At 46.9% G+C, this 26,305-nt stretch overlaps 3 long non-coding RNA genes across 3 annotated transcripts in view; 2 read left to right on the forward strand and 1 right to left on the reverse strand.

The window, feature by feature from the left end:
- Positions 1-26,305, forward strand: part of LOC138452805 (uncharacterized) — a 111,468-nt gene that overhangs the window by 12,712 nt on the left and 72,451 nt on the right. The window lies entirely within an intron of this gene.
- LOC138452803 (uncharacterized) overlaps positions 2,656-26,305 on the reverse strand; it is a 44,279-nt gene continuing 20,629 nt past the window's right edge. The window contains exon 2 of the long non-coding RNA XR_011260315.1: positions 2,656-4,313. This is a non-coding gene — a long non-coding RNA (uncharacterized lncRNA). The remainder of the gene's footprint in view (positions 4,314-26,305) is intronic.
- On the forward strand, positions 25,007-25,609 carry LOC138452809 (uncharacterized). Its single transcript, XR_011260318.1, has 2 exons — positions 25,007-25,051; positions 25,419-25,609. It is a non-coding gene; the product is annotated as an uncharacterized lncRNA (long non-coding RNA).

Raw genomic sequence — 26,305 nt, forward strand, 5'->3', positions numbered from 1 at the left:
TCTTATAATCCACAGCACCTTATCACGCCGCCTTCTTGACAAGGAAGTAAGGGTTCATATCTTATTAGATTCTGTCATTGGTTTGATTCTGTACGAATGCTTCCCCTCGGTTGTGGTGAATGTATTGATCACAGATGTGTCCAGTGTTTAATAGCACCATGAATCGCTCCCATGGTTGTTACGTATAGACTGGTTTATTTTAGAAATTGTTGATTGACTACTTGTGGTGCTTACTTTTGTACACAGTTGAAAGATGTAATATTCAGTTATTCATTATTAAAAGACAACAGACTAATGGGCTCATTCAGAGTTGGGCCGATTTTTTAATACAGCTAAAGCTAGTTACCAGTGCCGCCTGTGGCATTTCTGAAAATCCACCTTACTCAAAGTTCACCACCAGCAGAGGTGTTATTTCTGGAATACCAACAGTGCTATTTCAGAAATACCACCTCAGATGGCGGTAATGTAAAAAGGTTTTTAAAAAAAACAATTCCAGCTATTTTCAGTGTCGATGGAAAGGGAGAAATGGACTATATACAGTAGTGGCACATATCACTACTGTTGATTTTCTTTATGTACAGAAGGGTCAATTCTGGCCCTTGTATGCATTGTATGGGTAAGGTGGTGAGAGGAGGCAATCAGAGATGCCCACCATTTTACCACCTCAACATGGTCCTTTGAAAATGAAATGTTCACTCTATTGAAGGGAAGCACCTGTGCTTCTGTTCTGTACAGTAAAAATAAAGATTTAAATAGTTGGTGCCAGTTTGGATTTTATACCTCCACCTCCAAGGGAGAGGTACAAACAGGTGGATTTTCTGCAGACAATCAGCCTAAAATGCCACAGCCAATATTACCATGGCATACCACCAAAGGTATTCGATCAAACCCTGAATTAGGTGGACAGTAAAATCAATGGTATTTGCCAAATACTGACAATTGTGTTTCCACCCAACCCTGAAGAATGACACCTTAAGTCTATGATCATTTTCCCGTCTTGTCCAGAACACGCTTCTCTTATGTGACCATGCAAATCAACACCAGATTCAGATAAATAGATGTAAAATCTCATAAACATAGATATGTCCTTCCACCTATACTTTACACTTTCACAAATGCACTCACACATTAACCCAATCACAGAAACAGAAACACACACACACACACACACACACCCACACACACCACCTTCTTTGAAAAAACACATACATATCATAGGCCGCTTTTGCTCCCTCTCACTGTCTTTCGCTCTGCATTGTCCAAGTGCAGACCCTATAGCCACAATTACCAATAAAACCCTGACCACAGCTTCTTGTCGTGTCTGGCAGAGGATGACTGGCAAATCAAGGTGGTCTCCTGTCTCACTGTAAGCCAGGGCAACAGAAGGTGGTGAGGGGCAAGGAATGGGCTTGGTGTGATGGTCAGTTAAAGGGAGTGAGTGGCAAGGAAATGGTGACTGAGCAACGTGGGCAAGAGAAGGAGGTGCATGTAAAGTAAGGGAAAGGGGATGGAGTTAATAGTTAAAGGGTGGAGGAAAAGGGAAATGGAGGTCTGAAATTTGCTTGTATGCAAAAAAGCGTGCCTTGAGAGTGTGATTTAAAGGGAAGGGCACCGGAGGATGATGGGTAAGGAAAATAGGGTAAATGAGACGGGGTACACATCTGGAATGGTTGCCAGCAGGTTGGCTGTTGCTGAGATCTATGTCTGATCTGCATGCCACTGAACCCGACGGTGGGTCTGTTTTTCCCCCTTTATTTTTTGTGACTAAGTGATGCATACTTGCTTTAGGAACATATGTTTCAATTGCTACTTCTATAATATTTTTTAAGTTGTTTTATCATGTGACTTGGTGCTTTGAAAGTACACACAATTGTGCAGACTATCGTTATCATTATAATATGTTTTCATTATAATTATAACCTTAGTTTGTTACTTAGATGTATTTGCCTCAGGATACAGATGATTAATAGTTGTTCCCCTTGTAGATATATTGGTGCTTTGAAAACCAGATGTATTGAACAGTACACTAGCTTATCCCTTGCATAAAAACCTTGCAGAAAACATTTTTTGTTTCTAATATTGAAAATGGAATAGGAGACATTGAGGGAAAGTGGCTGTCAGCAGTCCTGGACAGGAAGCAATGGTGGGGGGGCTAATATTTGGTGACTGCAAGCTGGTAGCTAAGCACAAACAAATGTCATCACATAATGGGATACACAAGGAGTTTCCGAAAGGGGCCTGGCCCATTGAGCTGGCTGATTTGGCTGCAATTATCAGTACATACCCCTAAGTAGAACGTATTTGATGAACGCGGGGAGATGCTGTCACTCTCCATCTCTCTCACCAGAGTGTAGTGATCAGCCGTATAGATGTTGTGGTCCAGGTAAGGAGGGTTATATGAAGGATGGGGACTCAGGACTATGAGTGCAAGCGTTTCTACGGCAAGTAAGTACATTGCACGGGCGCACGGGATCATACCATTACTGCGCCGGCATATATGTGTGGGGGGGATGGCTACAGTAAATTATTAATGTTGAGGGGAGTAGGAGGCGCTGCTTGTGTCTCCCGTGCATATATATGCAGTGAAAAAGGGGTCAGAAAAAAAAATCAACATTTTCGGTTGGCGCATTAAAATCGGAGCAGTAGTCACATAAATCCGAATTCACTTATTTTAATGGCACCATCCATGTGATGCTAACGCTGCAGCATGTGGTCTATACATAAAAAGCATTTAAAAAACCAGATGCACAGCTAATTGCTATGCTAGTCGAGAACCAGAGCAGAACCATCTTTGTCAAGTCAAGTAGGGCCCCCTGTGGTGTATGTGCCATTGCATAAGAACCATAACACCACCTCCTGTGTGAGGACAACAGTGTTGAATGCTGTGCTTTAAGTAGCAGAACATCACACCAACTCCATGACGCGTGAACCAAAGGCCCCTCGCTGATCACCTTGACCACTGCAGGGCACAAAAACATGTTCTCAAACACCTTTGTGGCCTGGCAGGGGGGCTGCAGGATATCCTTCACAGGATGGCCCTTAACAAAGAAGCTGAAAGGTAGCATAGACAACTTGAGACCTACTTCAATGGTTCCACCATGAGGATATGCAGAAATGTCCAACTGTGTGGAAGGAGGCCTTTGGAGGCATGCAGGGAACTTGGGAGAATGTTTGAGAGTTATTGGCAAATTGACAAATGCATTTTTGTAAACAGATTATCCTCTTCTGAGTTGGAAGTCCTTGGCAGCTGGAGATGTTCTTCTGAGCTGAAGGCTCTCAGGAGCCGGGATGTCTTTTTGAGTGGGATGGGAATTTCCAGGAGATGGCCAGAAGCTTATGAGATGTTGGTCCTGAGAACTGATTATGGTCCTCTGAAATGGAGTTGATCACTCCCTAAACATGCTAATCTAAGATGGGATTCACAGGTGCTGGAGACCTTCTTCTGAGAATGAACGTCCATAGGATTCCAGCTTCAGCGAGTGTGAAGCAGACACCAGGAGGCTGATCTCGCCACACATCCATGCCCACCATCCCCTGCACCAGGGTTACCACATCACACTGGTACAAGGGTTGGGAGACATAGATGGGGGATTCCACCCATCAACGGCACCAAGGCAGGGAAGGCTTCATATCATCTGAGGTGGGGCTTCTTTCCAGGTGCGGTGGCACTTCTTTCCATGCGGCGTTTTTTTTTTCAGGGTGATATGATATGATATGGCATTTATAACGCGCCTATACACAAGTATTTCAAGGCGCGACGAGGCAAGGGAGGGGAAAAACAGTGGAAGACAGACAACGATCCTCCTAGGCCAGGTGTCATTCAGATCGTGCAAGTGCGAGGGTAGGGAGAAAGGGAAGAGTGCAAGGGGAAAGGAAAGTGCAGTGCAGTACATGGGAAAGAAGAATCAATACGATAAATAAAAAGGCCTGATGGTGGCAAGTGTAAGGTAAGAGCAGACATAAGTGCTGGTAAGGGGACTGAAGGGATTTCAGAACCAGTCCCCAAGTGCAGGGGGTTGCCAGGGAGGCAGGGCAGGTGAGCAAAAGGCGGGACCTGGCCCTAGGATCAGAAAGGGTGGCCAGGTAACCGGCGCAGAATCGGCAGGGAAGTTTAGCAGGGGAGAGAGGCAGAGAAAGCAGAAGCAAAGAGGAAGGTTTTGAGGTGTTTCCGGAACCAGAGATGTTTCTCCTCGAGTTTCAGAGAGGCAAGAAGGCTGTTCCAGAGGGAGGCCCCAGCCGAGGAGAGAGATCGACCACCAACTCGTTGCTTGGAGAAGCAGCTAACCTGGAGGCACGGTTGCTCCTTTTGTAGTCTGGAAGAAAGATCAAGAAATACCCATCACTCATCATTCTGTGTGTTCATGTGAAGGTTTCCTGTAGATCATGTACACACTGGCACAGAGATACCTGTATCACTGGAGACAGAAGTAGCAGAGAGACAGCAACAAGGCCATGTTATGCTGGTTGCGTAAAATGCCTTATACCTCTTACCTAACTTGACCATTTATCATTGCACATTAGACTCTGTCAACTATAGAGCACCACGTAGGATTCTGTGTACACGTTCTTAATACACGCGTATGCCGTGGATACAGAACCATGAAAACCCCATGGGTACGTAAACCTGCACCCGGGCTATGCTGTTATTAAGGCGTTCAGTGGTGCTCTACCAATTGAAATGCGGTCAATTTAACCGACTTGTCGGTGATGCGGGCAGTCTCAAGAAGAAAGCTTGCCTTGCGCTGTTGAGCGGGCTGCTAGAAGCCCCGCTAGAAGCAGTGTGCCTGCTTTGGTGCTGTGGGAGACTGTTTCCTTTTTTGGTTCGGGAGCTGGAGTCTTCTAGGGCTTATCGTCAAACACCAGCCTTTTCTGCCCTTCACTTACTGAGCAGCCACCTGCATCTCCCCCTGTTATAAGAGGATAGCGGGCAGGGGTGAAGTGGGGACCAAAAGAGACCCTGGAAATAATTACTGGGAACCAAAAGAGGCCCCGGAAAAAATTACTGGGAACCAAAAGGGGCCCTGGAAATAATTACTGGGAACCAAAAGAGGCCCCGGAAAAAATTACTGGGAACCAAAAGGGGCCCATGAAAAAATTACTGGGAACCAAAAGAGACCCTGGAAATAATGTTCAAAGTGGCCCCATGTTACACATTTTCAGCAAGCCCAATCCTTTTCCTATGAGAAAATGTGAAAATAAAACCAGTTACCACATAAAAGAGGCACAGGGTGCAGAGGCCTACCGGGAAATCTCCTGAGTGCCCCATAGGCCAGTCCAGCAGGGGATAAAGTCAAGGTCCAATGGGGCATTATGCTAGTTTACCCACTGAAACCTCCCCTTCTGGGATGGGGTGGCTAGAATCCATTAAAATGCAGGAGCCAAAGCGGGGGCCATCAGAAGCATGTCCTGGTGGACAGGTCATTTTCCTGGCTGCTATGCCATTGTAGCTGCGTGTGTGTGTGTAATGCAAGGTGCTACACACGAGGCCTGCAGGCCAAATCATGCTTCTGGGCTGCAGAGGCTTCAGGTGAATTAATAAGGCACATGTTCCCATTAGGCAGCTGGGAGTGCAAAGCCTCGCTGTAATAATAGCAAAGCAACCTAAAAGAACGCAGGATTAAGGCCAGGTAAACAATGCAATGGCAACCGACAAAATAAGCACAGAAATAAGTACCTTCTCATTCAATAGTGATTTTCCTTTCAGCCGAATATGACATTTTGACAGATTCTGGGCTCAACAAGATACACAGAAATGCCCTATAAAAGCTTGCTGGTGCCTGAGACCAACTATTAGGAGGAAGCCCTGCCTGAAGCATGCTGGTGATCTTAAACAAAGGGGAATTTACAAAGATGTTTAGATCGCCAGCTCGCCTTCTTCAGGAGCCACACCGGAATTGTGCACCACTGCTTAAAAAAGTGCTTCTGAATATTAACTTGCATGAATATGTATAATTGTAAGCATACACCGCAAAAGTAAATTATAGCTGCGTTCATATACAGCCCTTCCAAACCCTTCGATATCATTGTGTTTCTGTTTGCATGTAATTTAGTAATTGACTTTTTTCCCAGTGTGGTAGTGGCAATTGTACCAGGTGCTGGTTCAGCTTTCGTGTGGTATATTTATTTGTGTACTGTGCATACATTTTCCCCAAGGGGGACACACTTTTTTCAGGACACTTCCATAATTTGCTGCAGTGAAGGGCTTCGGTTTACTGTTGGTCGTCTGGCATCTGAAGCATTGCAATATTTCGGTTTTTCCCTTAGGGCCCGATTCATGGAAATGTGCGCAGAAATCCTGCAAGGGGCGCGCGCTGAGAAGAACACTGTGTGCGCCTGCACTCACAATGAAAAATGCATGCACCGCGTATTCATGGAATTAACTGCGCAAAGTAACCATAATCGAAAGGCACGGCCGAAATGCCCCTGACTAGCCCACACGCAAAGCATAAACAGCCAGAACAGCTACCTTTGCACATACAATACACGCACCCTTCAAACAGTGTGTGGGGTCCCCCGCAAGCAGGCCATGCATCACAGGACCCTGCGCAGGGTCCCCAGTAACTGTTTCTGGCACCCCCAACAACATGCATATGAAAAATCATAACTCGGTTGAAATCTCGAAAAATCTATGTGTGTACCCCTGTAAACCGTTCCTGCAACCCGCTACACTGCGTACGCGTATCCCTAAATTGGATCAGAACCCTGGTTGCGTACACGCACCCCAAAATCCGACATGCAAACCCACCTCAACGCTGCGATTCCTATGTGCAAGTGTACTCATGCCTGCCTTCGGGTGGCTGATAGTATGAAGGACCTGCATGGCCATTTCCCAGCCGAGAAGTTGCACGATCGAATCCATGAATAAGTACCATTCCGTGCAATTTTCGGCGTGCGAGGGGCTGGCTGCAGGCTGTCCATCGGAACACCCACTTTTTCGCAAGTTCTTCCCCATTTTTGGTGTCCCGCCCCCTTCCCAGCCCTCTGCGCAAGCCACGCCCACGCTCTGCATGGTGTCTCGTGCAAGGCGCTCGACGGCTCGCAGAGACGTGCAGAGCCTGCGTGAACTCTGCGCAAGTCCAGAAGAAGTCCTGCACATTCAATTCAATGAATCGCCGAACGGAGACTTGCTCACGGTTTGGCACTTGATTCCCCTGCAAATACTTCCATGAATCTGCCCCTTAATGTTTGCAAATCCTATAACTTTCTCTCCAACTTCTCCTAAACTGTGCACTGTAAAATGCACTACATTAACCTATTATTTAAAACATAATCTTGTGGAGGGACACCCTCCAACCTCCCTGAGTTGTTTCATGCTTGCTCCCTTCTGTTGATTGCTCTAATTTTAGGGAAAACATTTACATACGCGGCGCCGCTTAAACATTCACCAGTTGCCACTCTTAATATGTATACTGTTTATTTTCATAGGTCAGTGGTGTGTCCCAAGAGAGGTGCATTTGAATCCACGTTGTCCCACTGTACGAGTTTGACGCCGCACTCCCTTTAATGGATACAAGAACAAGAGCATTTTGTCTTTGCCAAATAAAAGGGAGAAAGATGACGGGCCAATCTCTCTGCTTGTTGGGTGACAGAAGGAACAAAGGGCACATTTAACAACTGGTTTACCCTAAATATGGGTAAAAAGAGGTCAATCTTGGCATGTCTTTGATCCTTGGGATAATGGGGTGCTCCCTGGCCATTTTCTCAAGATCTTACACTGGGCCAAGCAATTTATTAAAGACCTGTAGCCGGGCTGGGAGGTCGGAATACCAGTTGCAAATATACATCGGTACATAGGCTCAGAGGTAAGCACTTCATGCATGACGTGTTGCATAATACTTTTAACATCTAGTTAGGCCATGTCCCGGGATGCCAACTTTTGAGGATGTATAACCAGACTTAACAATTTTGATTCTTTTAATAGAAATAAAATGATGCAGGTAATTCTGTTTATGAAAGGGAGATCTACTAATCAGGCCCCCTTTCATAATGCTCCATGCCAAAATCAGAGTGCACTCATGTAAGTTTGCTGAAACATTGTCTTGACATCCACAGAACCAGCTCTACAGTGGCAGTAGTACAGGTTCAAAGGTCACATGTGTATTCCAGGCAGCTGCTGGAACACAAAGTTCCAACCGGCAGAGGCTGATTTGCCTGCACCTTTGACTCAAAACATAGTGATTGGGTACTCTAGTTAGCTTAGTGACATGTTCAACTATTAAGTCATGCCTGGTTATGGCAAGGTGGGTACTGGGTCACACAATTATACAGCCACTGCATTTGGATATCATAGTAGTGTCAGCTAGGTGAGTCGTGCTTCAGTGATTACATGCTTCGGTGATGACAGGTCTCATGTGTATTAGCCATCTGGCTTGGTGTTTGCACAATAGCCATGTGGGACAATGCACAGGAAGCTGCTTCTTTCATCCCCCGGAGGGAGGCATCACCTTCCTCCCAGGGCATATGAACCCTCCTCAGGAGGTCCACTGGGAACATGTTTTCAAAGGCAGTCTTGACATAACAAAGCCACACTCACACCAAGGTGCTGATCACTGTAGTCATTTGAAGTTAGCAGAAATAGGAAGGGGGCAGGGGTTTTAGGGGCCAGTGGTGAGGTAAGGCCAACGGATGGGTTCCACTATCTTGGTTTCTGACAGGGCTCTCTATGACTTCCTGCCCTCCCCACTTCCTTCAGACAAAAGACACTGGTATGATGTCAGAAGGCGAATGAGACTTGGTACAGCAGCCTGGATTGGACCCCTCATAAAAAAAGGCCTGCTTCGGACCATTCTGTTGTCAATATTTTGCCTTTATTATGGAAGGAAACCCTTATCTTATTTGATTTATCTTTGATATAATATGGTATGATTGGTTATTTATAACACACTTAATACCCAGAGGTTTCTAAGCACGGACCCAGGCATCGAACCTGTGTTGCTGCATGTCGTCTTGCTTTCAAGGCAAGCATGTCGCCCCTGAGCTATCCTCCCGAGACTACTCTCCAAATAAAAAGAAGGATTCGCTAAAAATCTGTTGGGTACACAGTCTATTCCAAAGTCTTCTGCAATAGAAGGGACGACAGAGAGCTCCAAGACAGAAGAAAGCTTTGCCCCCTAACTATCCCCAGGTAACATTGGGGGTGACACTACTGTGGACTAAGACCTCTCTCCTGCCCATACACTGGAACCAGGAGCCTCCTCACTGGAGCTGCAGGTGCCAGACAAACGTCCCGGAGTGGAAGTGCATAAGTAAGGACTCACCTTGTCCATGGGCGCCAGGAGTGAGCTTCTCAGCAACACAAACGCAGCTTGGAACCCTCTTTACTGCCTCACGACTTTTTTGAGATGGCTCAACTGTGCTCAACTCACTTCAAGCTGCTACAGGATCCGTAGTGCTGCTTCGGCACTCTACGGATTTTAAAGCGTGTACCTGCTTCTTCAAGCTGCCTTGACGCTGAGTAGATCCAATATAGTGCATCGCCACTGTGACTCCACCGCTGCCTCCCCACAGCTTAATTCCTCGTTGCGCCACTGATGATGTGGACTTCATCAGGACAAATGTATAACCATGCAACATCAGGCGCTTGACCTCATCATCTTATATCATCACTGGCTCCCTATCGTTGTCGCAAAGTACAAGTCTTGGGATATTGAATATCTTTTGCATTCTTATAGAAGCAAGATGCTTTACCATCGGTAATTCTGATAGCATCAGGAGTTTGCTAAATAGAGACATTGGGCCTCATTATAACAGTGGCGGCCACGGTATGAACAGTGCTGGTAAGACACCGGCACCATTCATACCGGGCCGCCGCAGGCATCCGCGAGCAGAACTTGTGATTGCACTGGACCGTTATCAACGGTGCCGGTGCAACCATGCTCCCCACCCACATTGTGCCCTATGGGGCAGAATGGGGATCGGGAGCCCGGCATTACCGCCTCAAGAAAATTGACAATTACCGGTCCCTTCATCTCCTAATGGGCCTGTTATTGTCCAATCGCGGGAGGCGGTGCCGGTAGCGAGCATGGCAGTAGCCATGCCTGCCATACAGGCACGGCTACCGCCATGCTCGTAATGAGGCCCATTATGTGCAGAGTCAGGACCAGCAGTGAGAAGGGCCTAAAGGTTAGGACACCGCAGATGATTCCCACTCCACTGTCCTGTGTGGCACATGCTAGGCTTGGACTTGATAGACCCCATTGGGAGTCTCCCAGTGGGTGTGCGATTTGCCATTGTTCTCACAGATTATTTCAGCAAGAGGCTACAAGTGGGGTTTGTGGACGCCCTTTCAGATCTGGTGATAGCACTCAGTAAACATCCGTTCTAGCCAGATCAAGAAAAGTGAAGGGCTGAAAATCACACAGCGATGGGGAGCCCCACCTCGCTTTGGAATGCAAGGTGTTCTTTTTGTTGCACTGGTTGCCTTTTTGTGTTTGCAGAGGGAAAGCTGGCGGCTTCAGACCCGTTTTCAGGAGAATACGTGCTAGGCTGACAGTCGTGCCTTAAATTGTGATGGGGGTTACTTTTTTCTCCTGATCTTGCTTTTTTTCTATGCACGCTTTGCTGAAGACAGCAGGTCAACAACAAGCTGCATTTCTGTAGCACACAAGAGCACGCGACTATCACAAGGCAATAACTGGGAGATTGTGAGAGGAGAGGTGCTCAGCCAGTGCCGGCTTTTAGGCTTCCATCACTTTGCATCTTGGTACTTGTAGTCCTGCATTTTGAATGTGTAAATACAACTAGAAGTGCAGCACTATAATAAAGAAAGGCATGAGCTAAAGAGGCAGGGCTGCAGAAAATCTGAAACCAGAATTGTGGATAGTGGGTGTATATGAGCAGCACTTTGGGTGGAGAGGTGCTCATTACCCAGTCCATTGGAATATTGTGATGCTTAGGATTGGCAGTTAATAGTGGGAGGAAGCATTATGGGGCATGAAATAGGGGTGCCTTCAATGTCTGTGTACCTGTCTCCACCCCCTCCTTCTAGTGCCTCTGCAACCTCAATGTAACCGGTTTGGGGCAGTTGGTCCCTTTCCCTTTACTGTGATGTCATTTACACTAAAGTCACTTCTGGTTGGGTCAAAGTTCACACCTTTATACTGGAACCCCAGCAGAAAATCTTAAAGTCATCACATATGACCAGTAACAGGAAAAAGCAAAGGGGGGATCGAACAGCCCCAAACACATCTCTTGGGAATGCGCTTTCTCCCACTGGCTGATCGCCAAAGGTTTTTCTTTAAAGGACCATTCCCTCCAATATAAGGTGCCCAGAGTGCATGCCTCAGTAAGTTCAGTGATGGTACCAGTAGCTGGAGCATGCAACCTGCGCCTCTCCAGGTGTTTTGGACTGCGACCTCCATGACCCCTTGCCTTTCAACATGCTAGATATAGGGCCGATGGGAGGTGTACTCCAAAACATCTGGAGAGCCAAAGACTACAAACCCCTGGACTAGAGGTTTGTGTAAAAAGACAACTTTGTAATTGACATGATCATTGCCAAAAGGTCGCCTGTCTTGGAAATCATGACAACATAAGGACAGCCCACCTTTATTCCTCTCAGTGCATTGTTCACATGTATTTGCAGGGATTTCCTTTGGGGTAGTTATCTGCAAGCTTGGATTTTTCTGCTCCAGGTTTGCCCCCAGGCAGTTTCTTGCAGGGTGACACGTACACGGCAACGTACAGTGCGAGACTGTAGTTGAAAGAGAGAGACGTCAGGTGGAGACAGGGCTTGAAAACTAAATACTGGGGGAAATTACTACAGAGGAAGAGAGAGACTTGCAGGAGGAAAAACAAGCATTGGCAATGCCAACAGTTTGGTCTTTTGTGTAGGCATGGGAACGGCACTTGCCAGGCACAGCCATAATTGTACTAACTACCCATTGTAAGTAACAGGTGCGAGGGTGCGAGTGCCTGGGCATCTAATCGCAGTGCCTGGCAAAAGCTTAGAATGTATGCACAAGCCAAAAATGTTTGTTTTAAACATGACTTCAGTGGCTTTGCCAATGCTGACTTTTAACAGGGCTTCAGTGAAGGACACGCAGATTGGTCATAAATCGAGAGGCATACAACTCTAATTAAGTCATGAACTCTCAGAAGACTACTTTAAACAAACACAAGCAGGCACTTTGAATGCAAAGCTTGATGGGAAGGCTTGACTGAAGCGATCTGAAACAGTTCCCAGCAGGAGGTGCTTTGGTCGGGCAGACACAGGAATAGGAGGGAAGGACCACAGGGGTTAGAATGGCCATGGGCAGGAAATGGCTGGGCTCATAGCCAAACACCAACAGACTGTGGGCCTGATTCATGGAATTATTTGTGCGGGAAATAGGGAATGTGCGCACCAAACTGACGAAATCCTGTTTGTCGATTCATGGAATCGAATGTGCAGGACTTTTCCAGGACTTGCGTGCAGTTCGTGCATGCTCAGCGAACCGTCGAGCGCCTTGCATGAGACACCATGCAGAGCGTGGGCGTGACTTGCGCAGAGGCCTGGGAAGGGGTGGAACACAGGAAATGGGGCGGAACATGCGAAAAAGTGGGCATTAAGATGGATGGCCCTCAGGCAGTCCCTCGCGTGCCCACAATTGCTCTAAACGACACATATGCATGGAACCACCCGCGCAGCCTCTCGGCATAGAAATGGCCACGCAAATCCCCTCAACCTCTATGTCACCCAAAGGCAGGGGTAAAGACACTTGCACATAGGAATCGCAGCGTGTAGGTGGGTTTGCATGTCGGCTTTAGGGGTGCGTGTACGCAACCGGTGTTCCGATCTAACTTAGGGGTGCACGTACGCAGTGAAGCAGGGTGCAGGAATGGTTTACAGGGGGTTTGCACACAGATTTTCCGAGTTTAACTCGAGTTACGAAGTATCATATGCATGTTGTCGGGGTTTTGGCAACAGTTAAGGGGGACCCAGTCACAGGCACACACTTTGTCGACATTGACAGGGTGAGAGTTGGAGCTAGCACTGCAGGAAGCCTCGCCCTTGGTCTCCGCAGCAGGCACCGTAATCCCTGAGCTGCTTAGGCTGAGTAGTGTGGGCTCGCTTTGCTCCTCTTACCAGATCCCTACCTAAATAATAAATCACAGACCAATTATGTTTATGGAAAAGTTGTAGGCCATAGGCATTTTATTTTCTTACAGAAAATACAACGCAACAAAAATCAATACACTGCCATATGCTTTTGGGCTCCTCCTGAGTCCTTGTTATCCCTGAGCCTTCATTCCTGGGCACATGCCGCCACACCTGAGCGGGTGTTCGTCACGCCCGTTCAGGCCCCCTCCAAAAGCACCCTACCTACAACCCCGTTCTTGGAGTGCCCTAAAAATGTTGTCGGAAAAAAACCCCATCCCCTTCCTTGATAGGTGTACCCCATCCTGGTGAAACATGTACTGATTGTTCCGGTGTAGACCATGTTTTATGAAGTGCAGCCCTGTGCTCTTGCAATACTTTTCTACTGATTTATTTAGTTTCATTCTGGCTATTTCGATTGCGTGCCTCTTCCGCGCCCCATACCAGACCCTTCTTCGTATTATTTCTGACATGAAAATCTCGGTTTTCCACCAACTGCGGGCTATGCTATGCAGCGACTCCCAAATGTTCCTCTGTAATTTTTCCCCCTATTTGTGCTCACCAGGTCGTTCCCTCCGAGATCGATAACCAGGTACTCAGGGAGGGTCCCTGAAACCTATCAGGTCCGACAGCCTGTCGTGGATGTCCTCCCAGTGCATACCCGGGAGGCCCCACCGGGATGTAATCGTGTTTTTGAAATGTAGTCCTTGCTTCACTCCTTCCAGCCACCTGCCGGCCCGGGTCACGAAAGAGTGCCCCACTATCCATGCCGATTTGTAGGGCCCAGCCTCTATGAAAAATGGGGAAGATGAGTGTTTATATCAGTTCCTCCCTTGTGTATTTTTTAAAACATTGCTACTTCCATCCCCCAATTCTTTTCACACCCTTTGCTCCCAGGCCCCCCGCCCATGCAGAGGTTGCTGCCCTTATCCTGAAAGAGTGTGTTCCAAATTCGGCTGGATCCCATCCTGCTTTTGCCACTGCCTGTTTAAATACCGCCTGAAACTGGTACCTGCTGAGTGCGCTGCCGTCCCTATGTATTAATAGCTGCCCGTCGACCTCTGGTTGGAGATCTGGGAATTCTTGGGTGATGCATCTGGGACAGTGGTCCTTCTCTCTGATGCAATTGAGGTCTATTGCTCTCCCCTTCCCCGTTTGGTCTGTTTTAGATTTCTTTAGCATTATGGACATCCCCTTGTTTCCCATACTAATATCCTTCCTTGCCAGGCAGTCTCCTGCCACCGTATTACTAGCCACCAGTTCCCCTACCCTGAAAGCCCCATAGTATGCCAGTGCAAATGCTGCCCTGAACAGCGCGGTTTCGTACGTGCTGCTGCATGTATCTCGTAACACTTTTAACCGAATTATCAACTTCCCAAAATGTACCGGCCTTCTGTTATTTGGTTTCTTCCCCTCTAATTTCGCCCATCCTCTCATAGCATATTTTATTCTAGCGCTGTCGGTTGGGTCCGGTATGCCCGCCACTTTTGTGGTATATGCCACCGCCGCTAGGTGTGCTGCCGCCCAGCTTTTCTTTTTCCCTTTGAAAAATGCCCCTTCGAGAAATTCATACATTTTTTCCTTGACATTTGTTCCACCTCTTTTCCACCTGTTTCCACCAACACATATTTTACATGCTTTTCGAACTGCTTACCCGTTTTGTACGTTAGGGCGTTCCTGGTCAGTTTGTCAATGACCCTTCCCTTTACCCGTTCTTCTCCCACTTCTTTTGAGTCGGCCTTGTGGCCAACTGTGCTTTCCTTTCCAGCTATTTACCTGCCATACACGTGGCCATATTTTTCTTTTTCTTTATTTCCGGTGTTTATTCGTGGAACCCATGCTGTTTCCGGTATGGGCATTATTTTCCTGCCATACACGTGGCCATATTTTTTCCTTTCTATTCCAGCCTTATGGCTAACCTTTTCATTATTTCCGGTGCTTATTCGTGGAACCATGCCTTTCCCGGTATGGGCGTTATTTTCCTGCCATACCCGTGGCCATATTTTTCTTTTTCTATTCCAGCCTTATGGCTAGCCTTTCCATTATTCCCGATGTTTATTCGCGGAACCCATGCCTTCCCTGGTGTGGCCGTTCTCTGCCCTACGGTTGCCAACTATTGCCCCTGAGCCATCTTTTCCTCGTGGTTGATATGCGACTGCCATATAACTGCTCTTATTGACCACTTTGGAATTCCCCTTTTTCTGCCCTTCTGCTTATGCTCCATGCTCCCAGCTATGTTTTCCCGATATCTCCTGTGCTACCCCCTTGAGCCGTTGGTGGTATGTTACTTTGCTACTCTGCCGTCCTCTCTGTGTCCCCTATTGACTGCCTCAAAAGTTCTGTTCCCCTGACCTTAAGCGATTCCTTGTCGTTATTATCGTCTCCCCTGTTGTTGTACCTGTTTTTGCGTATTCCTTTCATGCATCCCCCCCAATGCGTTGTATACCTTCAAGACCCCTTGTTGCCAAGTTAACAATGCCACTCCATCCTCTGGGTATTTTTGTAATACTGTCGGTGCCCCTTGTGGGCTGTGTCCCAGGTCCCCTGGGTCACCTAGTGGAAAAGGACCTGCCCCTGCACTCTTGCCTAACCCCTTCTATGCCAAAGCCCTTCTCACTCTCCTTACCTATTACTCCTTACCATTTTACCCATGCTTCCAAGGAGTCCCACTGTTCCTCCTTCCTGCTCTCTACCTTGGTTTGTGGAATTGGACCTGCCCCTGCACTCTTGTCTATCCCTTCTAGACCAGAGCCCTTTTCTCTCTCCTTACCTAGTCACCCTTCCCATTTTATCCATGCTTCCAAGGGGTCCCTCTCTTCCTCCTCGCTGCTCTCTCCCTCGATTGTGGAAGCCCCTTCCTCCTTGTATTCATTTGGCTTTCTCCTCTTCCTGTCCTTGGTACTGGGCGACTTACCCATACCAGTGATGCCTGAACTTAACCTCTTTACAATTTACTTCCAATTTTTCTTCTCTCCTGCCGCCGGGCTCCTTACTCAGCAAAGGTGACATTCTCCTTTGCCCTGTCCTTCTTCCGTAGGACGCCCAGTTTCGGCTACGAGACACTTTTTCTGCTTTCTCGGCCCAACTGCTGCCTTCCTTTTGCCTTCTTTGTTCTTACCTCGGCAATTTTCTTTTCTCCTTGCCTCACTTATTTCCACATCATTGCGTGCGGAGCGGCACCCTGATACACCGTGCCAAGCCGCGTTACCGGAGGGTGGTCACCGTGGGCACCCTTGTTCACCCCGCTGGCCCACATGCTATCATTTAACAATACTGGTTCTAAAATCTCTCGTGAAGTGTTCACAGTTTTTTTGACTGACAAAGAATGATTACACCCCCACGTATGCGAAATGCTCAGTAAATAATCCCCCTAGTGCACCCAGACTGGCAATATACGCACACGCTTTTCTGATCACCAGAGATTAGAGAAACTCCAGGCGCTCATAGTAAGAGCAGGTTTACCTTTTTACTTCAACATTGGAAGCCACCAATGCCGTGTGCTTTTCTACTACATCTGCCACATAGCCGCCCATACAAGCATTGACTTCTTTGTTGCGCAGCCGCTGGAGAGCCTATCTCCACACCCCCTTTGTAGTTCGTAGCTGCGACCCTACAGTGGTCCTTGCGCACCGACTATGAAATCCCCCATGCAACCCCCCAGGCGAGGCAAGCAGCGGGAGGGTGGGTGTTACCCAGGGCCAGTGGCGTGAATTAAATCCCCAAAGTGCTCACCTACTGCTCGACATTTCCCTTTACACGAGGCTACCGCAGCCCTCAGCGCTGAAGCCCCGCTTTCCTCTCTCGTAGCTGTGACCCTACAGTGGTCCTTGCGCACGCGACTATGAAATCCCCCATACAACCCCCCAGGCGAGGCAATCAGAGGGGGGGTGGGTGTTACCCAGGGCCAGTGGCGTGAATTAAATCCTCAACGTGCTCCCCTACTCCCTTTACATGAGGCTACCGCAGCCCCCAGCGCTGAAGTCCCGCTTTCATCCCTCGCATTACTCTGCTCCTTTACCTGACTGGCTGCCACTTTTTTGCCTCTAGCTGGAACCCCGAGACAACCGGAACCCTTCCTCTTCTGTTGTAGCACATCTTCTTGCTCGGGAACCGTCACCCAGGGAGGACCCGAACAAAGAAAACGCACCTACTGCTTTCTGCTGCGTTGGGCGACATCTATCCGGGTTATGCTTCCTTCCTCAGCTGGCGTTTCCAAACCGGTTCCTTTTCCCTTGTCCAGGTCCCAAAACACTTACCCGAACGAGGTGAGTGTCTTGCCTGGTTGCCCGTTCACTGAAATCCTGGGCCCTTCTTTCCTTTTCTTCCGCCCTCCTTCTTGTCTGACTTCCTTCTTTCTGCAGGGCTGACCTCCTCAGAGACTTCCTTGACTTCCTTGAAAACACGATCTTCCTTTAACTTTGCTGCTTCGCGCCTCCTCATGGAACTTGCTGCGCCAGTGGTCTTCTTCTCGCGGACCCGCCAGGCTGGTCGAGCCCGCTCTCCGACACGGTAGTTGAAACGATGCCTGCATGTTCAAGCGAGGAACAGTGAGCCCGCAAGAGCAAACGTTTTTTCCTGTATGTTAAGCGGGGACTTAAACAGTGAGCCTGCAAGAGCAAACGTTTTTGCCTGTATGTTTAAAAGGGGGGCTTAAAACAGTGAGCCCGCAAGAGCAAACGTTTTTCCTTCCCCTTATCCAGGCACTAAGAGCTTACCCGAGAGAGGTGAGCTCTTACCTGGTTTGTGCCGCCTCTCCTTTTCCTGGCTTACTTATACACCCCCAGGCTTTTGTTCCTTCTTGGGGGCGGCCGGGTTACCCTCCTCACCCCTTACTGTTATATTTCGCACCTTCCCAGGTGCTGCTTCCTGCCCTTTCCTGGGCTTTTGATTCTTGTGGCGCCGTTCGGACGCCCCTCCCTACGCTTTCGCGCCGTTTTCCCCCACCCCGCGCCTAAACTCCCAGACCCTCCATCGTCCCGCATTTAATGCGGCCCGGGGCATTACCACGATTAGAGCCGGCCGTCTGCCGCCTTCACGTGGATCTTTGCAGCAGACACATTAAGCCCTGGTGGAACCTTGCTGGGATTTGGACCCATGACCTGCAGATTTCGGCACAGCTGTGTGGGGAAGGAATTAACTAGCACTTATTGGTCGGCTACACGACAGTAGACTTTCGGGGTCAGGGGTTACGAGACTCAAAGTCTTGGCTTCCACACAACTGCCGACACCCCCATAACCATTATATGTAATTCATGGCACTGGCACAATCGTAGTTGTCAGACACCCTAGTGACTTGTCAGTCTGCAGTCACCGGGTAATTACAGTGCATCCTACCCCGCACCCCACCGCCCACTAGGGCAGAACTAACTCTGCCTGGTCAATCGCTTCTTGCCCTGCATGGGCAGCGTGGGAGTGGGCCCCTGTCCAGAGCCCCCTATGGCGGCATCGGACGTGCACACATGCAAGACGTCACCTGCCTGCCTCACACATGCACACTTTATTCCCGGATCTGAGGACCTGCATGGCCTAATAAAAACAGGTGTGAAGCGGCCTATGAACCTATCGGGCTGGGGCTGTTTTATGGATATTGGGAAGTGGGACCTGCATAGCGTGACCAGATCTAAAAAGTAAATAACCGGGATAGGGCAATTAACATAAAAGTAGGACTGACTCTTGAAAGTGGCTGTCAAGGCAGTACACTTGTTACTGTTCAAATAAACACATATTGTAATTAATTTAGCACGCGCTTAAAAGTGTAATCCTTTGCGTAGCGTCCACTGCAGCCTACTCTACCTCTTGACACTCCCACAGTCCAAGTTCCGCTGACCCACAGCAGGGACACACTAGGCCTCACTTTGGAGAAGTCTTTGAGCTGGGCGCCCACTGTGCTGGCGTCTGAGGCAGTATAAAAGCTGCGTAAAATGAACATGTCTCTGCAACATGTGAGCAACCCAGGGCGCTATTTGACCAGCTTATCTAAGGCTCTCTTCATACGCTGTCCAAAATCCCTCTACATGAGCATTGCGGGCTTCTCCGCCATCGCTTTCTACACAGTGCTTTTTCTATATGGTGGAGAGTGCCGAAGAATTCGGCGGAATTTGCACAGCACATTCAAGCTGAGTTACCTTGAAGGGGTATTAACACGTGAGATTGAAAGGTCAAATCGCTCCATTTATAATTCGGCCTGTGGGCCTGCAGGTTACACAGCTCCCTGAAGCATGTGCCTTCCACTGATGACCTGACAGAATGTAGGAGGTGCTTCAGATTGAGCCTCATTAACACGTGCCACAAGCAGGGCTTTAAGTGGGCCGGGGCCAGACGGGTCCGAGCCCCAGCAGGCTCGGGGCCCTGCCGGGGCTCACTAGTCTCCCCTGGCAGCCCTGGCCACTACATGATAGGGATTTTCTTCTAAAGCCTGATGCTCTTGCTCCTTCAGCTTCAGAAAATAATTAATAATTATAATAGAGGCCTTGTTTTCTAAATCCTGAAGCTCCCGCGCATTTGCAAGAGTTTCAGTCGTTAGGAAAAAGGCCTCCGCTTCCAGCCCCTCGGGGGCAGCGCCGCCATTAAGGCTGAATAGGCGAGGCGCTGTCCCCTGCCAGGCAAGCCTATAGAAAATAAATGATGTGCTGATAATTGCTGATCTCTACAAAAGGCTGCCTGGCAGGGGTGCCAGAAGCCCATTGAGTGGGGCTCGTCAAGGAGGCATGGCCTAACAGGTCAGCAGGTGACCCTCTGCCGTTAGGCCACGCCCCCCGGATGAGCCGCAGCTCATTTAGCAGTGCCACTTAAGGCACTGGCCACAAGTATTGCAAAGAGTGCTGTGACTGTCTCGGTCGTTACATATATAATGGTGCGCACTGCACGCCAGGGAGAGATGTGCATTTTTGGAGCTCTGTGGACGTCATCATACTGCACTGTGAGAGCTTTGGGGATCTTTCACTGGGCAGCAGTGCAGTGTGGGTGCTCTTTGGATATTTCCATGCTGGTATGGACATGCGCAGTGCAGATCAGGCAAGAGGAGCCTTGCTAGAGGCGAGCTCTGTGAATTCAAGGGATATAGGTGAATTGTCAAACCTCTGTGCTGGTCTCCGTACTGGGTTACAAGTGCATTCTGCAGGTCGGCGATTGGTGCATTTTGAGCACCTGCGGCGCGAATGTCAGTGCTGGTGTGGAAGTGCATCAGGAAAGAAGGAGGTGAATTGGGACACCTGTGTAGCTTTCTCAGCACTGGGATAGTAGGGTGCATTTGGCATCAGGCCACAAGCAGATTGTGCAATTTCTATGGATGTCTTGGCATGCTTAGGGTGACCACCAACAACATAGAAGAAGGAGGATGCAGGGATTACTCGCCTCACAGCCCATCCTCCATCCCTGCACCCCCTCTCAAACTGCCTCCCTCCACCCTAGCCCCCCTCCATCCCACAGTATTTACTGCACCACTCCTGCTCCTATAAATTGCGCGCTTTTGACTGTGGCTATACGCTTATTAATAATAAAAAGAGCTATCACTTTGATACATGTTACAAGCCTTGCTGTTCATACATTTAGAAACTGCTCTCTGTGGCACAATGAGTGTGTGCCTGGTACCTATAAGGTCAGTGGTTCCAGTCCAGCCTGCCATGTCGAAATACTGTGTGTAGTTAATGTATACTTACTTTGTAATTGTTGCTCATCCTCCGTTTCCACAAAAACCTGAACTGGCACTCTCCAAAACTGGGACAGGGTTTTTAAATGATAAAAACTGCCGGGCATAGGGCCCAATTCCGGGACTGTCCAGACAAAACAAGGATGTCTGGTCACGCTAGGCGTGCTTCAGATAGGAAGGACGTCCTTTGCGGGTGCTCTCGGTAGGGCAGTACTATCAAAACAATATGGAGCCTGGGACCTTGCTACATCCAACTCTCTCTCCCTAAATACCTGCCGGCTAGAGTCCTTCCATCTTCTAGCTGCAAAACTCTGCAGATCAGACGTTTGTCCAAGCAGATAGTGGGGGGTAAATCTCTCTCTTCGGCTGGCACCTCCCTCTGGAAGGGCCTGCCTGCTCCTCTCGGACTTGAACCGGATCGCCTTAAGTTATGGAAGCTTTTCAAGATCTTCCTTTTCTCCACCTCCTTCCCTCTCCCCCTCCCCTACTAGTCTCCTCCTGCCACTGCGACTGGTTGCCTGTGTCCCCTATGAGTCTCACCAGGGTCAAGCCCTCCTTTGTCCTGTCTCCCCCCTCATCTCTTCCTCCCTGCATTTGTCCTCCGGCACCCTTACCTGACTAGCCTTCCTAGGCTGGTCCACCCCCTCCCTTGCACTACTGCCCCCCTGGTCCCCTCTGGTACTTGCCCCCCTTGGAACCTCTTTAGCACTTGCCCAGCCACATGGGCCCCCTCCCTTCATCATTTCTCCCTTCACCCGCTCCCTATCCTTGATCTTCCCTCTCCCCCCTGCACTTCTTGATACTGCACTTGTACGACCTGCATGTCACGAGGCCTAATAGGACTGTTATTGTTGTTTTTCCCCCCCCGCCCCCCACCCCTTTTTGTCTTGTGGTACCTGGAAACACGTTCTGCTGTATAGGCGCCATACAAATGTTCAATAAATAAATAAATAAAATAAATAAAACATACTAATGAATAAAAATCTTTGATACAATTATCCATTCAAATTAAACAAGATACTATTTGACACACATCTCTTTAGAACATGCTTATTGGAGTTATCTGTGAATCATCACACAAAAACACACAATCAGAAATTTAGTTTCAACATTTTTTGATTGGCAATACAATTTGAACTGGGAAGTGCTCTGTACTTACTGATCTCAAAAGGATTAAATATCATAGAACCACACCCCATAATATTAGAAATTTTCAACTAGACCACATTGAAGCACTGGCCAGAGATGAGAGTATCACAATTAAACCAGCAGACAAAGGTGGGGCCATTGCAGTCAAGGACACCGTTGACTACACCAATAAATGTATGATTCTTCTGAATGACTCTTCTACTTACACTAAACTCGATGGCGATCCCATTCATAGGATTAAGGTAGATATTGAAAAACCATCAGTGAAGCATTCGAAAACGAATGGATCAGTGAAAAAACCAGCAAGTTTCTTGTTAACCAACATCCTATAACACCTGTTTTGTATGGTCTTCCTAAGATTCATAAAAACCGAGATTCTCCACCACTCAGACCAATAGTAGCTGGAACAGACAGCATCTTTGATCCGCTCGCTATCTACATTGATCGTTCATTACAACCCCTGATACAAAGTATCCCCACATACCTTAGGGGATACCACCGACTTTCTAAATTGTATTAATGAGGTTAGAGTCTTACACTCTGACTGCATACTTTTTAGTATGGATGTCTGCAGTCTATATACATCAATTCCTCACAGAGAGGGCATCGAGTCAGTTGAATGGTTGCTCCTTAACTCTCCATCTTCCAGTGGAAACCCAGAATTTATCCTAGAACTACTCAACTTAATACTACATAACAGTTACTTCAGATTTCAGAACACTTTTTTTCTACAAACAACAGGCACGTCCATGGGGTCATCAATGGCCCCAGTGTATGCAAATACATGTATGTATCGTTTCGAGAAGCAATTTGTGTTAGATCACCCTCGGTGGTCTGCATACATCTTGATGTGGAAGCGTTATATTGATGACGTGTTTGGCATATGGTGTGGTCCAGAGGAAGATTTGCTATCATTTTTGGAATACCTCAATTCAGTGCATACCAATATTAAATTCACCATGGACGTTGGCAAACCACTACTACATTTCCTTGATGTCAACATAGAAATCAAGAATAATACCCTATCCACATCGATATACCATAAACCAACAGATGCCAATAATCTCTTTCACTTCACGAGCTTTCACCCGAGAGCAATGCTTAAAAGTATTCCATACAGCCAAATGTTAAGGCTGAAGAGGATTACATCAGAACCAGCGGGATTTGACATGGAGTGCTCTAAATTGATTGAGAAGTTTGAATCAAGAGGTTACCCATCGTCAGTTTTGAATGAGGCAAAGGAAAGGTCTGACCTTAAAACCAAGGAACAATTATTGTCTGTCAAAAATAAAGAGAAGGAACCACCACTTTTGTATGTTTCCAAATTCTCACGTCAGAGCTTCCAAATAAGCAAGGCAATCAGGAAACATTGGGGAATCCTTCAAAATGACCCAACACTACATAAATTGTTTCCCAAAGCACCAATGATGGCGTTCAAGAGAGGCCGCAACTTGCGTGATAAATTGGTGAAAGCAGAGAGACCGCCCAAAGAGAAACAACAATTTTTAACCACAAAAAAGAAAGGCACCTTTCCGTGTCTATCTTGTTCTCATTGTAACAATGTAATCAAAGGTGACTTTATCAATCATCCCCAGACGGGTAAGAAAATTAAACTAAAGGACTATGCAACATGTCTCACACCAGGTGTCATATATTCCATCAAATGCCCGTGTGGCCTGTTGTACATCGGCCAAACAACCAGACCCGTCAAAGAAAGGTGGACGGAGCACAAATCTACAATCGGATGTAAAAATACCAAATCTCCATTGGTAAGACATTTTCTTGATAACAACCACTCTATAGCTCAACTCAAATTTCAAATTCTTGAAGTGGTGAAATGTCCCCACAGGGGAGGAGATTATCAGTCGATCCTATCAAGACGCGAGAAATATTGGATACATTTCCTGGAAACATTGGACCCCAAAGGGCTTAATGAAGAATTTTCACTAAGATGTTACATCTGAGTCAGATGATCACCATATGGTATCCCACATGTGGCCTACATGTAGTGTTCTGAGATGGAATCCCTTATGAACATTATCTCATTCTCTCTATACATTTCCAATTGTTCACATTTACAAAACAATTCTTTTTCATTCCCTTTCCCTGTATCACAAATATTGATCCTAAAGAACAAAGCATCTCCACATGTTTAGGTGATTAGCCAGTGTGTTACCTTGAGCAATTGCTCACACCATTGTTTTGTACGGTACATTCAATGTTAATTGGAACTACTGATACTTTTTCCTTAAATCATAATTTATGAGTGGCCAGTTGACTGCGGTCACCTCCATCTGTATATAATTGATGTAGCTTTGATGAAGAACATAATTATCAATGCAGTGACTTGTTCATCTCTTTACATGAATGGTACCGGCACACATGATTAATCGGTATAACAACGGCGAGTTCGTCGTTAGGTGACACTTGGTGCGCTTCACAATTAAATATTCTTTGTAATTAACGATTATGTGATAATTGGTCTTCGAGAAGGAGCACCCGCTTCACACCTACTTAGAACACTTATTTAAGTTTCACACTACTGTTTACTGAAGATTGCCCGTCACAAGATGGACCTCAGACTTGAACATCCAGTTTTGTTTAGTCCGCTTTTTACCTTCATCACTCCCTTAGTCTTACGTGCTCATTAGCGCATCACGTGATTAGCTGACTTGAATTTCTATGGTAACCACTACGCTTCCCTGAGCGTAACCTGTTTTGGAAACGACGAACGCCGCTTGGAGACAGGTAATTTTTCCGTTCTCACGGAGCATCCAGAATCACTTTTTGAGCGAATTCGCCAATGACGTTATGTCTCCACTTGTCCACAGATAACCCACACGGGCCACTGTATGGAACAACGCTCCATTCTATATTTAGCTACTAACGCTTCCTGCGACCAATGTTGAAGCAACAAGCATGTTTTATGCTATTACCCTTGACTAGTCTCCTTCAGTCCACACCAGGTAATGAATGTAAACACTCATGTTTTGTGCTTTATCTAAACATTTAGTTTCTACGAAAATGTAATGCACATTTATATCACATTTTCACTAGGGAGCGCATGCTGCTTTTCACTGAAATGAAAATATAGAAGCTCCACATATTGACGTCCCATAAATCTGCGGTCACTCATACTTCCCTGCATTTGAATGCCCGTTGGGACATTTGCATGAGTAAGTCTCTATTTTCACTACTTTGGTCAAACGAGTTCTAGAAAGTCTATTCCTCATCACCCTTAGTTCAACAGGATTTTCCACCTAATTAGTGTTCTATTGAGTTGGTGCTCACCGGGTCCTCCTTCTCCATAACAGTGGCTAGTAGAAATATGTGATTTAGGAACTATGCATTGAAAGTATATTTCAGTAGAGAATTATCACTTGACCAATTCTTTAAAGCATTGCTTTTTAATTAGCGGCACTGGTTTTATTTCTCTTCTAACATGTGTTATGTGATGCTCGTTATACAGAATTATGGAAAATATCCATTTCTCCTTTTTTTTTAAAAAAAACCCTTTTCTTTTCTCCACTTTCTGTTGAACAGTTCATTTGTGTCAGAGTGCTAATAGGCTCAAGAAGAAGAGGATTTCACCTCGAAACGCGTCAGCCAAGCACAGTCTAATCTATGGATACTTTCCTTTGCTATGTTTTGCATTTTTGATGCCTATTGACCGACAGTCAATAATGACTATTGTACATTGTTCTTGTCAAAATTAAATTTCTCTACCTTCTTCATATTGAGATTTCTTTTGATTATTATTGATCATACTGCATATGCAAAATTGTACGTAATTTATTGAATGTCTTTGTTGACAATATTATACAGTGTGCAGGGGACGGGAGGGCTCCCAATCTGGATCCTCTTACTTCCTCTTCTTTCAGCAATTCTGGTTTTGTGCCAAGACCATTTTTTCTCCCCTGCACCTCAAGTTTCAAAAACACATTACCTATTAAGTGTCAAGCAGTTACGTACCCTGAACCATTAGTGTGCACTGTCAATGACAAATACTAAGTGCTCTGTACAATGCCAGTAGGTAGTAATATAATGCTCCTACATGAATATTACAGCAAGTGAATCCCTCTATGACAGGTGACAGTTTAATGTTTTACATGACTAATGGATACTTAAAGATACTGTAAGTAACACTAAATTATCCAATCAGAATGTCAGCACTTTGAGCAAGCCCATACCAGTACATTAAACTCAATGCAGTTTGTACTTGCCAGCAACTATATGTCTGCATTCACTTCAATTGAATCCAAACATTGGCAAAGACAACATATTTGGCTGTTGTGTAGGCATGGGATCGGCATTTGCCATGCTGTAATGGTACTACCTGACCATAAGATGCAACAGCTGGAACATGGGGTGGTTATCTAGGCATATGAGTGTCTGGAATATGCCTGTCTGATATCTATAAACAAGCGAAA

Source organism: Ambystoma mexicanum, chromosome 1p, assembly GCF_040938575.1.
Source record: "Ambystoma mexicanum isolate Mex_15411 chromosome 1p, UKY_AmexF1_1, whole genome shotgun sequence".
NCBI lineage: Eukaryota > Metazoa > Chordata > Amphibia > Caudata > Ambystomatidae > Ambystoma > Ambystoma mexicanum.